This window comes from Triticum aestivum, chromosome 5D (genome assembly GCF_018294505.1).
Source record: "Triticum aestivum cultivar Chinese Spring chromosome 5D, IWGSC CS RefSeq v2.1, whole genome shotgun sequence".
NCBI classification, from domain to species: Eukaryota; Viridiplantae; Streptophyta; class Magnoliopsida; order Poales; family Poaceae; genus Triticum; species Triticum aestivum.
The window spans coordinates 473,355,828-473,371,662 of NC_057808.1; positions in this window are offsets into that span (position 1 = coordinate 473,355,828).

The following is a 15,835-nucleotide window of genomic DNA, read 5'->3' on the forward strand; positions in this document are numbered from 1 at the left end:
GGCGCCCCCCCTCCGACTCCGACTGTCCTCCTCCTCCCTCCGTCGGTTTCTTCTTCCCCGGCGAACTCCGGCCGCGCCCGATCTGGATCGGAACCTACGGTTGACTTCCCCCCTCTCGAATTTCTCTAAGTCCAGTGATTTTCATATTCTGTTGCATACTTCATCGCATCATAACTCTCTGCACGTAGCTCTATTTCGTGCGTATAATATATCGAAATGTTCATTACGAGATGCTCTTCATTTTGTTCCTTTATGTCATATTAATTTGAGTTCATCTTGATGCCCAAATCTCTGGTGCAAGAGTGCTATATGCTGTTAACTGCTGTTACTTATCAGAACATGGTGATTTGTTATTTTTGTTGCATTTGATGTGTGCATCTTATGGGCATGAGCTCTACATGTATTTTGATGTATGCCATGCCATCTTTACAGAGGTGTATGCTATGTATTTTTGTGATCTCTGTGGTGACTAGCACAAGCATGCAAACTAGGCTTCGTGATGTTTCTGATTTCAGAGACTTAGTAATTTTGCTAAGTCTGTGACTGCTGTTATTTTGTTGCTATGTATCCATGTGGCTATAGAGAGATCCATGCTCCTTTTGGTGATGTTCAGTAAGGATGTTTTGTATATATAGTTGTGCTCTATCCATCTATGCCCCTGTTTGAAATTTTAGAGTACCCTAGCATGACCTAATATTGCTCTACGTTTGCTATAAAATATTTCTGGCAGATTGTTAACATGATATTCCATTTTGCCAAGGTTGTTGTAATTGTTTCATACATGCTATGTATTTTCTCTTACAATGGATAGCTTCATAAACATGCCATCTTGCTGTAGGTATGCTTGTTTTGTCATGCATTTCTTTGTGGTGAGTGCATCAAGCTCACAAAGATGCCTTCATAATACTGTTTCTGCCATGCTCTGTTTTCTGCTAAGTCTGAAACCTTTTAACGAAACTTGCTATGTTTACATGGGTGCCATCATATCTTCTGATCCTTTTTGGCTTATGGTCATTAAGGGACTTTTGTTCTATGCATTTAGTAGATTAATTCCAGGCCTTGTTTTATTATGTTAAGTTCCTGTAGCATGTTGATTTCTTGCTCTGAACATTGCTACCTGATGCTGTTTCTGCCATATCCAGTAATTTCACTAAGTCTGTGAACCTGTTATCTTTTGCACTTTTGCCATGCTTGTTTGAACCTGTTATGTTGTGATCTAGCCATAGCTCAGTGTTCATCTTTTGTCAAGCATCTCCTGTAGATTACTGTCATATGCTTCGTTGCTATGTTGGAGTGCTGCAGCATAGTTATTTGATGTATTCTAAGTGCTATCATGCTGTTAATCGCAGAATCGTGTCATTCTTGTTTTGCTTGCCATTTGCAAACCGTGCATCCGTTTCCGGTGATCTTTATATCGATTTCGACCGAAATCATCTCATCTTTCCAGTGGCATGCTTGGGTTGCCAAGTTACTGCCTTGTTCATCATTTTTCTTCCGGAGCACGCATATGCATCGCATACCACATCTCGCATATCATACATGTTTTGCATCATGTTGCTTGTGCATTTCCCGTGATTGATTGTGGTTCCATTGCTTGTGTTCTTTCTGTGGGTAGAGCTGGGAGATGAGTTCGTGAACGAGGAACCTGTTGAGTACGCTTACGAGGATCAAGCTTTCGACAACTCTGAGAACCTTGCAGGCAAGATGACCATACCCTCGAAATCACTTCTATCTTTGCTTTGCTAGTTGTTCGCTCTATTGCCATGCTGCGCTACCTACCACTTGCTATATCATGCCTCCCATATTTGCCATGTCAAACCTCTAACCATCCTTTCCTAGCAAACCGTTGTTTGGCTAAGTTACCGCTTTTGCTCAGCCCTTCTTATAGCGTTGCTAGTTGCAGGTGAAGTTGAAGATGGTTCCATGTTGGAACATGGACATTTTGGATTATCACAATATCTCTTATTTAATTAATGCATCTATATATTTGGTAAAGGGTGGAAGGCTCGGCCTTATGCCTGGTGTTTTGTTCCACTCTTGCCGCCCTAGTTTCCGTCATACCGGTATTATGTTCCTTGAGTTTGCGTTCCTTACGCGGTTGGGTGATTTATGGGACCCCGTTGACAGTTCGCCTTGAATAAAACTCCTCTAGCAAGGCCCAACTGAAAGGATCGATATAGTTGACTAGAGGGGGGGGGGGTGAATAGGCAACTAACAATTTTTAGCTTTTCTTTACCAAATTAAACTTTGCATCAAAATAGGTTGTCTAGATATGCAACTAAGTGAGCAACCTATATGATGCAACGACAACAAGCACGCAAGCAAGTAAGAGATATAACACAAGTAAACTAGCAAAAGTAAAGGAACAAGATAACCAAGAGTGGAGCCGGTGGAGACGAGGATGTGTTACCGAAGTTCCTTCCTTTTGAGGGGAAGTACGTCTCCGTTGGAGCGGTGTGGAGGCACAATGCTCCCCAAGAAGCCACAAGGGCCACCGTATTCTCCTCACGCCCTCACACAATGCGAGATGCCGTGATTCCACTATTGGTGCCCTTGAAGGTGGCGACCGAACCTTTACAAACAAGGTTGGGGCAATCTCCACAACTTAATTGGAGGCTCCCAACGACACCACAAAGCTTCACCACAATGGACTATGGCTTCGCGGTGACCTCAACCGTCTAGGGTGCTCAAACACCCAAGAGTAACAAGATCCGCTAGGGATAAGTGGGGGGAATCAAATTTCTCTTGGTGGAAGTGTAGATCGTGGCCTTCTCAACCAATCCCGAGCAAATCAACAAGTTTGATTGGCTAGGGAGAGAGATCGGGCGAAAATGGAGCTTGGAGCAACAATGGAGCTTTTGGGGGAAGAGGTGAGTCAACTTTGGGGAAGAAGACCCCTTTATATAGTGGGGGGAACAAACCAACCGTTACCCCCCTCTGCCCCGAAGAGAGCGGTAGTACCGCTGTGCCAGCGGTACTACCGCTTGCAACAATAAGCGGTACTACCGCCCAAAAGCGCGGTACTACCGCTTGGTCCACAGCGGTACTACCGCGGAGGGAGGGCGGTACTACCGCACAGGAGCGGTACTACCGCGGAGGGAGGGCGGTACTACCGCACAGGAGCGGTACTACGGCCCCCCACAGCCGCGGCCAGTACCGTAAAACCCGACACAAAAAAAGGAGCCCTCGAATCGAGGCGGTACTAGCACGAGACCAGAGCGGTACTACGGCTTGGGGCCACCAGCGGTACTAATGCTCTGGAGCGGTACTACCGCGCCCAGAGCGGTACTACCGCTTGTGGCACCCAAGCGGTACTACCGCTCCATCCCGCGGTACTACCGCTGGGACCAGAGATAGCACACACACGGAGCTACTAGCGGTACTACTGCTCTGGGCGGTACTACCGCTCCAGGGCGGTACTACCGCTTGTACCACCCAAGCGGTACTACCGCTCTGGCCCGCGGTACTACCGCTGGAACCAGAGAGGGCACAAAGAAAGGAGAACCAAGCCCATCATCGAAACGGAAAGGCTCGGAGGGAGGGGCAAAGGAAGTGTACGTGATGATTCCGCCCTAGCCTTTCCAAAACGGACCCCCTCTTGATAGTACGGTGATCCCTATGAATCTAGTCCACCAAACTAATCCGAAAGGACTACACCGTCTTCGCTTTAAGCTCCGAGGGGAGGATATCGTCTCGTGCCCAAAAAGAATGAATCTCCGAAAAACACTCAACGCACACGATTAGTCCGCAAAAGCATTGTCATCAATCACCAAAACATCTTAGGGATAAATATGCCCTTACAATCTCCCCCTTTTTGGTGGATTGATGACAATACGGGATTTGCACAACTGGAAAAAAAAACAAAGGGCATAAGCAAACCCCAAGTCTCTAAAATATAGACGGGCTCCCCCTAGATGTGTGCCATCAAGATATGTGCTTTGAGCTGCACGACACACATACTAGGATCAACACTCCCCCTGTATTTTAGAGACCAACAACCTAAGCGAGAAACAAGATAGCAGGATATATAACATAATGAAGCATATAACTCAAGAGATATCAAATGACTAGAGACAAAGATAAAGATATTATAATGATAGGGTAGCATATGTCTCACACCATATGACGCGAACTAAAGTCTTACTGAACACAAAACCAAGCAAAGCGCAAGTTCCAAGCAAAGCACAAAGTAGCACATAACGAAAGCACAAAGGCAAAGACACACTCACACACTCGCAACACAACGACGCAAATCACTAAACTCTCTCCCCCTTTGGCATCGAGACACCAAAAGGGGCAAAGAGCTAACCTACGGCTCCAGGTGAGAGCATGCTGAGGATCTCGAACATCAGGACTCTGCGTGATCATCTGCACTGCCGTCCGCGCCCGGAAACTGCTCGGCATCTGAGTCGGTCCATGGACAGTGCTGCTGGATCCACTCCTCCTCCTCAGTAATCTGACCCTCTGAGCCGCTGGTGACTGTCGCACCCATCTGACGCATCAGCTCCTTGTGTCGACCTCTTGCCTTCTTCTTAGCCACATGAGTCATGTACTGACCATGAGACTCCATGCAGAACAGCTTCTTCATCTTGCGTTTCAGCTTCTTTGCCCAAGAGGGCTCTGCTGCAGAAGGCTCTGTCCCAGGTGGCACATACTCCTCATCGTCATCCCCGGCATCAGCCTCGTCCTCGGTCTCCATGGCAGCAGCAGAAGATGGAGCTCCAGATCTACCCCAATTATCCTTCTTCCTCAGACGCTTGATCTCATGAGAGACCAACTCTCCAGTTTCCAGCTGCTCATCAGGATAGGTACGTCTCCAGGCCCTCTCAATAAGCAACATGATGAACGGACCATAAATTGGGCACTTGCGCTCAGAAACAGCCGCCAAAAGCTCAGACCACATGACATGAGAGATGTCCAGAGACTCGCCGGTGTTTGCGTCCTTCTCACGCTGGCAGAAGAGAAGCATGTCCACAAGATAAGAGTGCACCATGTCCAGGTTCCCAATACGAGGGAAGAGAGTCTCGCGGAAGATGCGGTGAAGGATGTCCAAATAGGTAGACAACTCATAGGTTTCCTTCCTGGTCTCAGGGTGGACCTTCCGAGTACAGTAGGGCCAGAGGGCTTGCTTGTGAGTGGAGGTGGTATTCTGGTGAGGACGAAAACCAACTGGAGTCTCGAGCCCTTGATCTTCCACCTCAAGCAGCCCCATGAAGGCCTGCCACTTGACAGCTAGCACCTTTCCATTTGTCATCCAAGTCAGAGTCCTGTCTGCGTCAGTCCCTAGGTGAACAGTGGCAAAGAACTGTGCCAGCAAATCTGCATCAAAGTCCTTGTTGAACTGCATGATCCTGAGAATGTTCAACTGAGAGCACATCTATAGAGCATCACCAAGGTACTCAAGGTCCTTCTCCATAGCATCCGTGTTGATGGAATGAACATTGACAAAGAGATTCTTCTTAGCCTTGATCACATCAAAGTATGTGGAATACTGAAACCGGTTCCAGAACGGGCGGTTGACAAGATTGGGTTCTTGTTCTTCCTCATAGGGGTTGCGCCGACGCCTGTCCCAGAATTCCCTGCTAGACATCTCAGTCACTTTCCTGCCACTTGGCTTTGGTCGGCTGGCAATCTTCTTCGTGCGAGGAGGATTAGCACTTGAGGAAGCACCCCCTGCCGGCTGTGGAGCACTGGAAGAACCACCTGCAGTCTCAGATGAGCGGTACCGCTTCGACGTTGAATGCCCGGGGTTGACACGACGGACTTGCTGCTCAGGATGTTCATCACCTGGAACCAAACACACGGACACAAGAAACAACCAGTAGAAACGATCAAAACCAAATAAACACAACAAAGATGGATCAACATGTGGTAGGAAACAATGGAACTGGGCATCCAGCGGTAGTACCGTGCCTGCTCAGCGGTAGTACCGCTTATCCACATAAGCGGTAGTACCGCTCCGTGGAGCGGTAGTACCGCTCCAGCGGTAGTACCGTGCCATATGGGCGGTAGTACCGCTCGAGACGGGGCACGGTGGATCCCTACTGCCGTGGTCAGATCCGGCACTACCGGGGATGCCAAATTCAAAAATAAACCTACCAAACATCAATCCAAAGAGTCTAGTTGCCTTCTCCAACCTACTCAAGCCTAGATTTGGCCAAAAATCTAGAGATGCAACTACTATTGCCCCTAAAACGCAAGATCTGAAAACTAGACACAAAGAGAAGAGGAACGGGGGCAATACCGGCATCCATGGCAAGAGGACGAGGTGGGGATCGACTCCACCGAAGGAAATGGAGAGGAACGGTCCGGAGACGGAGGGCCGCCGGAGCCTTCCCGCGGCGAGATGGCGCTGGAGAGAGGAAGAGGAACCAGGGGACGAAGCAAATGGGTATGGGGTGGAGGAAACCACCCCTGCCACGACTTAACCCCCTGGCCCCGCCCCTCAGCTGTAGTACCGTGGTGAGGGGCGGTAGTACCGCTTAGCCGTATAAGCGGTAGTACCGCTCTGTTGAGCGGTAGTACCGCTCCAGCGGTAGTACCGCTCCTTCACAACGGTAGTACCGCCCAGCGCAACACAAACCAGACTCAACACACATGGTGCAAAACGAAAGACGGGAAACAACGGCAAGAAGACCAACAAGAGCACTAGCAAGAGAGCAAGAATCACACACCTCTATACGAGAGGGCGGTGGCCGAGGCCACCTATGTTTGAGTCACTTGGTATGGCACCGCGAAGAATTATCCTTGGGCCCATGACCAAAGCTCGTCTATGAAGCACAAGTGCCATAAAAAATGGCTAATGTGAAAGAGTGAGATCAGTTTATGCATTGTGGGGGGGAGGGAAAGTTCATTGAGAGAACAACACTCCCCCTACGTCCATGCCTACACCTAGACAAGAAAGCACAATGAATGTGAGGGGTGTGCAAAGGTTCAAACCACATTGCTCGAATCAATGATATTTAGCTCATGCCTTAACTCGCGAAATCTTGCTTCATCCAATGGCTTCATGAAAATATCTGCAAGGTTATCATGAGTGTTGACATAGTTGAGCTCGATCTCCCCTCGCCTAATATGATCCCGGATGAAGTGATACCGAATCTCAATATGCTTTGTCTTGAAGTGTTGCACCGGGTTGAGAGAAATCTTGATAGCACTTTCATTGTCACACCAAAGAGGCACTTTGTCACAAATGACACCATAATCCTTTAAAGTTTGCCTCATCCATAAGAGTTGTGCACAACAACTTCCGGCCGCCACATACTCCGCTTCGGTGGACGAGAGAGACACACAACTTTGCTTTTTGGAAGACCAACTTACCAAAGAGCAACCAAGAAATTGGCACCCTCCGGAAGTGGACTTCCTATCCACTTTGTCTCCCGCCCAATCGGAGTCCGAAAAACCTACAAGCTTGAAGTTTGCTCCTCTTGGGTACCATAGGCCAAAGTTTGGGGTATGAGCCAAATATCGAAAGATTCGCTTGACCGCCACAAAGTGGCTTTCCTTAGGTGCGGCTTGAAACCGTGCACATATTCCCACACTCAACATGATATCCGGTCTAGATGCACAAAGGTAAAGCAAGGATCCAATCATAGAGCGATATACCTTTTGATCCACCGCTTTACCATTGGGATCAATGTCAAGTTGGCACTTGGTGGGCATTGAAGTGGAAGCCGGCTTGACATCACTTAGCTTGAATCTCTTTAGCATGTCTTGAGTGTATTTGGCTTGGTTGATGAAGGTTCCTTCTCTTCTTTGTTTGATTTCGAATCCGAGAAAGAACTTCAACTCTCCCATCATAGACATCTTGAACTTTGAGGTCATGAGAGCGGAAAATTCTTCATTGAAAGCTTTGTTAGGGGAACCAAAAATAATATCATCAACATATAGTTGGCACACAAACAACTCCCCTTTGACCTTCTTAGTAAAAAGAGTGGGGTCGATTTTCCCGATTTTGAATCCACGATCTTGTAACAACTCCGTAAGATGCTCATACCACGCACGTGGGGCTTGTTTAAGGCCATAGAGCGCCTTGTGGAGTTGATACACATGATCGGGGAAATAGGGATCTTCGAACCCGGGGGGTTGTTTGACATATACCAACTCATTTATGGGACCATTAAGAAAGGCACTCTTCACATCCATTTGTTGCAAAGTGAAATTATGATGAGAAGCATAAGCAATCAACAAACGAATAGATTCAAGGCGAGCAACGGGGGCAAAGGTTTCACCGTAGTCGATACCCTCGACTTGGGAGTAGCCTTGTGCCACCAGACGAGCCTTGTTGCGAACAATGATTCCATGAGCGTCTTGCTTGTTCTTGAATATCCACTTGGTTCCAATGACATTATGATTCCCGGTTGGCCTTGGCACTAACTTCCACACTTGGTTATGTTCGAAGTTGTTGAGTTCTTCATGCATGGCGTTGAGCCAATCCGGGTCCTCAAGCGCTTCATAAACCTTTTGGGGTTCGACACAAGAAACAAACGCATGATGTTCACAATAGTTTGCTAATTGTCTACGAGTGCTTACCCCCTTTCTTAGGCTTCCAACCACATTCTCCATGAGATGACCTTTGGTGGTGAGCTTGGAAGCGATCTTAGCGGCACGACGCTCCAATTCCTCCTCGGAAGTGAAGTGAGGAGGGGTAACTTGATCATCTTGAGCATCGTCTTGAGCTTGTTCTTGATCTTGAACTAGCTCGAGGGGAAGAACTTGACCTTGGGCATCATTTGGTGGATCACCACCATCTTGAGGTTGATCTTGCCCTTGATCTTGTTCATGTGGTTGAGGGCCTTCACTTTGTTCTTCGGAAGCGTGTGGGTCTTGGGTTGGTGATGGCTCCACTTGAGTGGAGCATTGTCCTTCTCCTTCGGCCACAAGGGGTTCCTCAATGGGTAGGATATAACCAATACCCATTCTTCTTATGGCTTGGGGAGGAATTTCATCACCTACATCACAAGTACCACTTTGCTCCACTTGGGAGCCATTATTTTCATCAAACTCCACGTTACACGTCTCCTCAATAAGTCCCGTGGACTTATTGAGAACACGGTAAGCATGGGAGTTTGTAGCATAACCAACAAATATGCCCTCATGAGCTCTAGTCTCAAATTTAGACAAACGAACACCTTTCTTGAGAATGAAACACTTACACCCGAACACCCAAAAGTACTTGAGGTTGGGCTTGTTACCGGTGAGGATCTCATATGGAGTCTTGTTCAAGCCTTTGCGAAGATAGAGCCGATTTGAAGCATGACACGCGGTGTTGATGGCTTTGGCCCAAAAGTTGTATGGAGACTTGAACTCCGCCATCATGGTCCTTGCCGCATCCATCAACGTCCGATTCTTCCTCTCCGCAACACCATTTTGTTGAGGGGTGTAAGGTGCGGAATATTGATGCTTGATCCCCTCATCACTGAGAAACTCATCCAAAGTGTAGTTCTTGAACTCGGTGCCGTTGTCACTTCTTATTGTCAAGATCTTTGTATTGTGTTGACGTTGGGCTTCATTTGCAAAGTCAATGACTGTTTGTTGGGTCTCACTCTTCCTCTTGAAGAAATACACCCACGTGTATCTAGAATAATCATCCACAATTACCAAGCAGTACTTTCTACCCCCAAGACTATCAAAGGATGGAGGCCCAAAGAGATCCAAATGAAGGAGCTCCAACGGCCTCTTCGAGTAAATAAGAGTCGTGGGAGGGTGAGCCTTCTCATGAAGCTTTCCTTCGATACAAGCACTGCAAGCACGATCTTTGGCAAAACTAACATTCGTTAGTCCACGGACATGGTCCCCCTTGAGAAGACTTTGCAAAGATCTCATATTGACATGGGCTAAACGGCGATGCCACAGCCACCCCACGTCAACTTTAGCCATTAGGCATGTCGCGGTCTTAGTGGGTTGCTCTGAAAAGTTAATCACATAGAGACCGTTCTCGACATGCCCAACAAAGGCTACTTTAAGAGTCTTGCTCCACAAGAGGGCCACGGTATCAATATCAAAGAAGGTGGCAAAGCCCATGATAGCAAGTTGACGAACGGAAAGTAAATTGTATGCAAGGGACTCAACTAGCATGACCTTCTCGATCGTGAGACCATGAGAAATGGCAACTTTGCCGAGTCCCAGTACCTTAGAAGACGAGGCATCACCCCACTCGACATTGGTGGGCATAGATGGATTCTTGTGCACGTCCACCACCAAGTCCTTGCTTCCGGTCATATGATTTGTAGCTCCACTATCGAGCAACCATGATCCCCCACCGGAAGCAAACACCTACAAGAGATCAATGCTTGGTTTTAGGTACCCATTTTGTAATGGGTCCTTTGATGTTAGCAACAAGGGTCTTAGGAACCCAAATAGACCATTCAATGTACTCATGAGGAGAACCAACGAATTTGGCATAAACATGCCCATCACTAGCACGGCATAACACATAAGAAGGATTAAAGTCGCCGGCTTTGTTGGAAGGAGTGGCATTTCTCTTCTTGACACCTCCACCCTTTGCATTGTTCTTCTTCTCCTTGGAAGCACCCTCTCCCTCCTTCACAAAAGTTTGCTTGAGAGGAGGAGGTCGCTTGGTCTTGTCATTCTTCTTCTTGTTCTTGGGATTGGGTGCGAACCCAATCCCCTCCTTGGCCACAACTTCCTTTTGATTGCTCAAGAGGTCGTTGAGGTTCTTCTCACCTTGTATGCATGACATAAGGCCTTTCTCAAGTTGCTCCTTTAGCTTAGCATTCTCCTCAACAAGATGCACATGCTCACAACACGGGTTAGTAGCATTTGCATTATCAATTAACACCATATGAGGAAAGGTGGCTTTCTCCTTTGTTAGCTTCACTTGGAGTTGATCATGAGACTCCTTGAGGCTAGCATGAACACCCTTCAAGACTTTGTGAGCCTTGTCGAGAATGCCAAACTCCTCTTTGAGTCTAGCAAGATCAATCCCAAGTTTTGCCTTCTCGGAGTTTAGCACACGAGACACAACAAGAGCATGATCAAGATCCTTCTTTAACTTAGCATGATCATCGTTGTATGACTCCTCAAGAGCCAAACGAAGACCACGCTCTTCGTCAAGAGCATTGGAAAGATCCGAAATCTCATCGGCATAGTCACGACTATGCCCCTCCATCTTAGAGATGGTATCTTCGTGAGCCTCGATCATGTCATTGGCTTCACCAAGTTGTTCCAAGAGAGCAACGAAGTGCTTCTTGGATTTACCCTTGAGTTTACTCATAAAGATCTCAAACTCATTTTCCTCCACATTTGTTCCCTCATGTTCATCAATGCTATCCGTCGAAGAAGGATGATTAATGATGGTAGTTTTGATGTTGGAGGTTACCTTATTGGTGGCTTTAGCCATGAGGCACTTGGCGGTGATGTTCTCATTGAGTGAGTCGAAGAGAGGCACCCGTGGAGTCTTCGCAATGGCAACGGAGGCCATGGCAACCGACTCACTATCTTCATCATCATCATCATCCTCATTGTACTCTTCTTGAACCACCAACGCCTTGAAGGGAGTCTTCTTGGTGAAGTTGCTCTTGTTGGGGAACGACTTGGCCTTGTCTTTTCTAATGAGCTTGCCACCATTTGTCTTCCCTCTTCTCGTAAGGGCACTCCGCAACAAAATGGCTCACATTGCCACAATTGAAGCAAGTCCTCATCCGTTGCTTGCCCTTTGCGCCACTTGAGTTGCTTTTGTTGAAGTTTGGCCTCGTGTTCTTCTTGCTCCAAAATTGCCTTGAAGCAAGAGCCATGTGTTCATGATAGGCATACTTCGTATCTTCGAGGTTGCCCTCCTCTTCTTCCTCTTCATCCTCTTCCTCCATACTAGCCTTGGCCTTTAGAGCAAGGTTGGGCTTCTTTACTCTTTGAGAGCGAAGAACCGCATTGTCGGCGGTCTTGTCCAAGATGCTCATAGCAACAAACTCATCCAACACTTCACTTGATGACAAAGTGTGGAAGTCCGGCCTTTGACGAATTACGGAGGACATGGCTTTGTGGTAGGGCATCATTGCCTTGAGGAATTTGCGCTTGATCCAATTGTCATCCGTGTCCTTACTTCCATGATCTCGAAGAGAGACCGCGAGTTTGGTCACTCTCCGAAAAAGCTCACGAGGTTCTTCATCTTCTTTCATTGCAAACTTGTCGGCTTCATCTTGCACCACTTCATAGTTGGAGCGTTGAATGCTTGCGCTTCCCCGATAGAGGGAAACAACTTGGAGCCAAGCATCTTTGGCCACGGTGTAAGGCCGGAGATGAGGAAGATCTTCGGGCGGGATTGCTTCTTGGATGATGAAGAGAGCATTCTCATTGAATTGATGATCCACAACTTCTCTAGGAGTGATGTTGCTTCGGTCATGCGGATAAAAGCCTTCTTCAATGATTCTCCAAAGGTTAGTGTTCACATGATTTAAATGACGCTTAAAACGATAGACCCAAGAATCAAAATCTACATTCTTCTCAATCTTAGGGGCCGGGCCGGCATGATTCAAATGAGTGGAAGGAAGCGGTCCACCATAGACGGGTGGAGGTTCCACATGGGCAAAGATGCCGGTCCCATTTTTATCACTAGAACAAGGAGCCTTCTCGCTCGAAGCTTCCCCCTTGTCGGAGGTAGCATCCGTCACCTTGTTAGCGGGATCACCCACTTTCAACGGTGCGGTGGTAAGTTTAAGCCCTTCTAAGAATTTATTCAACATGCTTTCGACCTTGGTCGTCATGGAGGTTTTCAATGTGTCCAACGCCACATTGAATTCCTCACGAGAGACCGCGGTTCTCCCATCTCCCGTAGATGAGACAGGATTCTCACCGGAGTGCTCCTCCGCACCGTCTATGACGTCAACCATACTCTTTGGACGGTAAAGTCCTTAATAAAGAGACGAGGCTCTGATACCAATTGAAAGGATCGATATAGTTGACTAGGGGGGGGGGGTGAATAGGCAACTAACAATTTTTAGCTTTTCTTTACCAAATTAAACTTTGCATCAAAATAGGTTGTCTAGATATGCAACTAAGTGAGCAACCTATATGATGCAACGACAACAAGCACGCAAGCAAGTAAGAGATATAACACAAGTAAACTAGCGAAAGTAAAGGAACAAGATAACCAAGAGTGGAGCCGGTGGAGACGAGGATGTGTTACCGAAGTTCCTTCCTTTTGAGGGGAAGTACGTCTCCGTTGGAGCGGTGTGGAGGCACAATGCTCCCCAAGAAGCCACAAGGGCCACCGTATTCTCCTCACGCCCTCACACAATGCGAGATGCCGTGATTCCACTATTGGTGCCCTTGAAGGCGGCGACCGAAACTTTATAAACAAGGTTGGGGCAATCTCCACAACTTAATTGGAGGCTCCCAACGACACCACAAAGCTTCACCACAATGGACTATGGCTTCGCGGTGACCTCAACCGTCTAGGGTGCTCAAACACCCAAGAGTAACAAGATCCGCTAGGGATAAGTGGGGGGAATCAAATTTCTCTTGGTGGAAGTGTAGATCGTGGCCTTCTCAACCAATCCCGAGCAAATCAACAAGTTTGATTGGCTAGGGAGAGAGATCGAGCGAAAATGGAGCTTGGAGCAACAATGGAGCTTTTGGGGGAAGAGGTGAGTCAACTTTGGGGAAGAAGACCCCTTTATATAGTGGGGGGAACAAACCAACCGTTACCCCCCCTCTGCCCCGAAGAGAGCGGTAGTACCGCTGTGCCAGCGGTACTACCGCTTGCAACAATAAGCGGTACTACCGCCCAAAAGCGCGGTACTACCGCTTGGTCCACAGCGGTACTACCGCGGAGGGAGGGCGGTACTACTGCACATGAGCGGTACTACGGCCCCCCACAGCCGCAGCCAGTACCGTAAAACCCGACACGAAAAAAGGAGCCCTCGAATCGAGGCGGTACTAGCACGAGACCAGAGCGGTACTACGGCTTGGGGCCACCAGCGGTACTACTGCTCTGGAGCAGTACTACCGTGCCCAGAGCGGTACTACCGCTTGTGGCACCCAAGCAGTACTACCGCTCCGTCCCGCGGTACTACCGCTGGGACCAGAGATAGCACACACACGGAGCTACTAGCGGTACTACTGCTCTGGGCGGTACTACCGCTTGTACCACCCAAGCGGTACTACCGCTCTGGCTCGCGGTACTACCGCTGGAACCAGAGAGGGTAAAAAGAAATGAGAACCAAGCCCATCATCGAAACGGAAAGGCTTGGAGGGAGGGGCAAAGGAAGTGTACGTGATGATTCCGCCCTAGCCTTTCCAAAACGGACCCCCTCTTGATAGTGCGGTGATCCCTATGAATCTAGTCCACCAAACTAATCCGAAAGGACTACACCGTCTTCGCTTTAAGCTCCGAGGGGAGGATATCGTCTCGTGCCCAAAAAGAATGAATCTCTGAAAAACACTCAACGCACACGATTAGTCCGCAAAAGCATTGTCATCAATCACCAAAACATCTTAGGGATAAATATGCCCTTACACCAACCTTGGTTTTACCATTTGCCACCTAAGCCTTTTCCCTTGGGTTTTCGCGAGCCCGAGGGTCATCTTTATTTAAACCCCCGGGCCAGTGCTCCTCCGAGTGTTGGTCCAAACTAGAGCACCGTGCGGGACCGTCCCTTGGCAACTTGGGTTACGTTGGTACCTGTACGCTTAGCTTATCCGGTGTGCCCTGAGAACGAGATATGTGCAGCTCCTATCGGGATTTGTCGGCACAGTGGGTGGTCTTGCTGGTCTTGTTTTACCATTGTCGAAATGTCTTATAAACCGGGATTCCGAGACTGATCGGGTCTTCCCGGGAGAAGGTTTATCCTTCGTTGACCGTGAGAGCTTATGATGGGCTAAGTTGGGACACCCCTGCAGGGTATTATCTTTCAAAAGCCGTGCCCGTGGTTATGAGGCAGATGGGAATTTGTTAATGTCCGGTTGTAGAGAACTTGTCACTTGACTTAATTAAAATACATCAACCGTGTGTGTAGCCGTGATGGTCTCTTCTCGGCGGAGTCCGGGAAGTGAACACGGTTGGAGTTATGCATGAACGTAAGAAGTTTCAGGATCACTTCTTGATCATTTCTAGTTTCGCGACCGTTGCGTTGCTTCTCTTCTCGCTCTCAGTTGCGTATGTTAGCCACCATATATGCTTAGTGCCTGCTGCAGCTCCACCTCATTACACCATCCTTTCCTATAAGCTTAAATAGTCTTGATATCGCGGGTGTGAGATTGCCGAGTCCTCGTGACTCACAGATTCTACCAAACCAGTTGCAGGTGCCGACGATGCCAGTCCAGATGACGCAACCGAGCTCAAGTGGGAGTTCGATGAGGAACGTGGTCGTTACTATGTTTCTTTTCCTGATGATCAGTAGTGGAGCCCAGTTGGGACGATCGGGGATCTAGCATTTGGGGTTATCTTATTTTCATTTGGATTTGACCGTAGTCGGTCTATGTGTGGATTTTTTGATGATGTATGAATTATATTTATGTATTGTGTGAAGTGGCGATTGTAAGCCAACTCTCGTTATCCCATTCTTGTTCATTACATGGGATTGTGTGAAGATAACCCTTCTTGCGACAATACCACAATGCGGTTATGCCTCTAAGTCGTGCCTCGACACGTGGGAGATATAGCCGCATCGTGGGAGATATAGTCTTCTTCTTCTTCTTCTTCTTCTTTTCTTCTTCTTTTCTTCCTATTCCTTCTTTTCTTCCTCTTCCTGGATTTTCTTCATCTTATTATGTCATTTGTGGACTAAACAGGCTAAATTATGTCATAAATGGACTAAATAGGCTAAATAAGAAGAAAAATGCCATTTTTGAGCTTACCTAGCTAATTATGCCATTT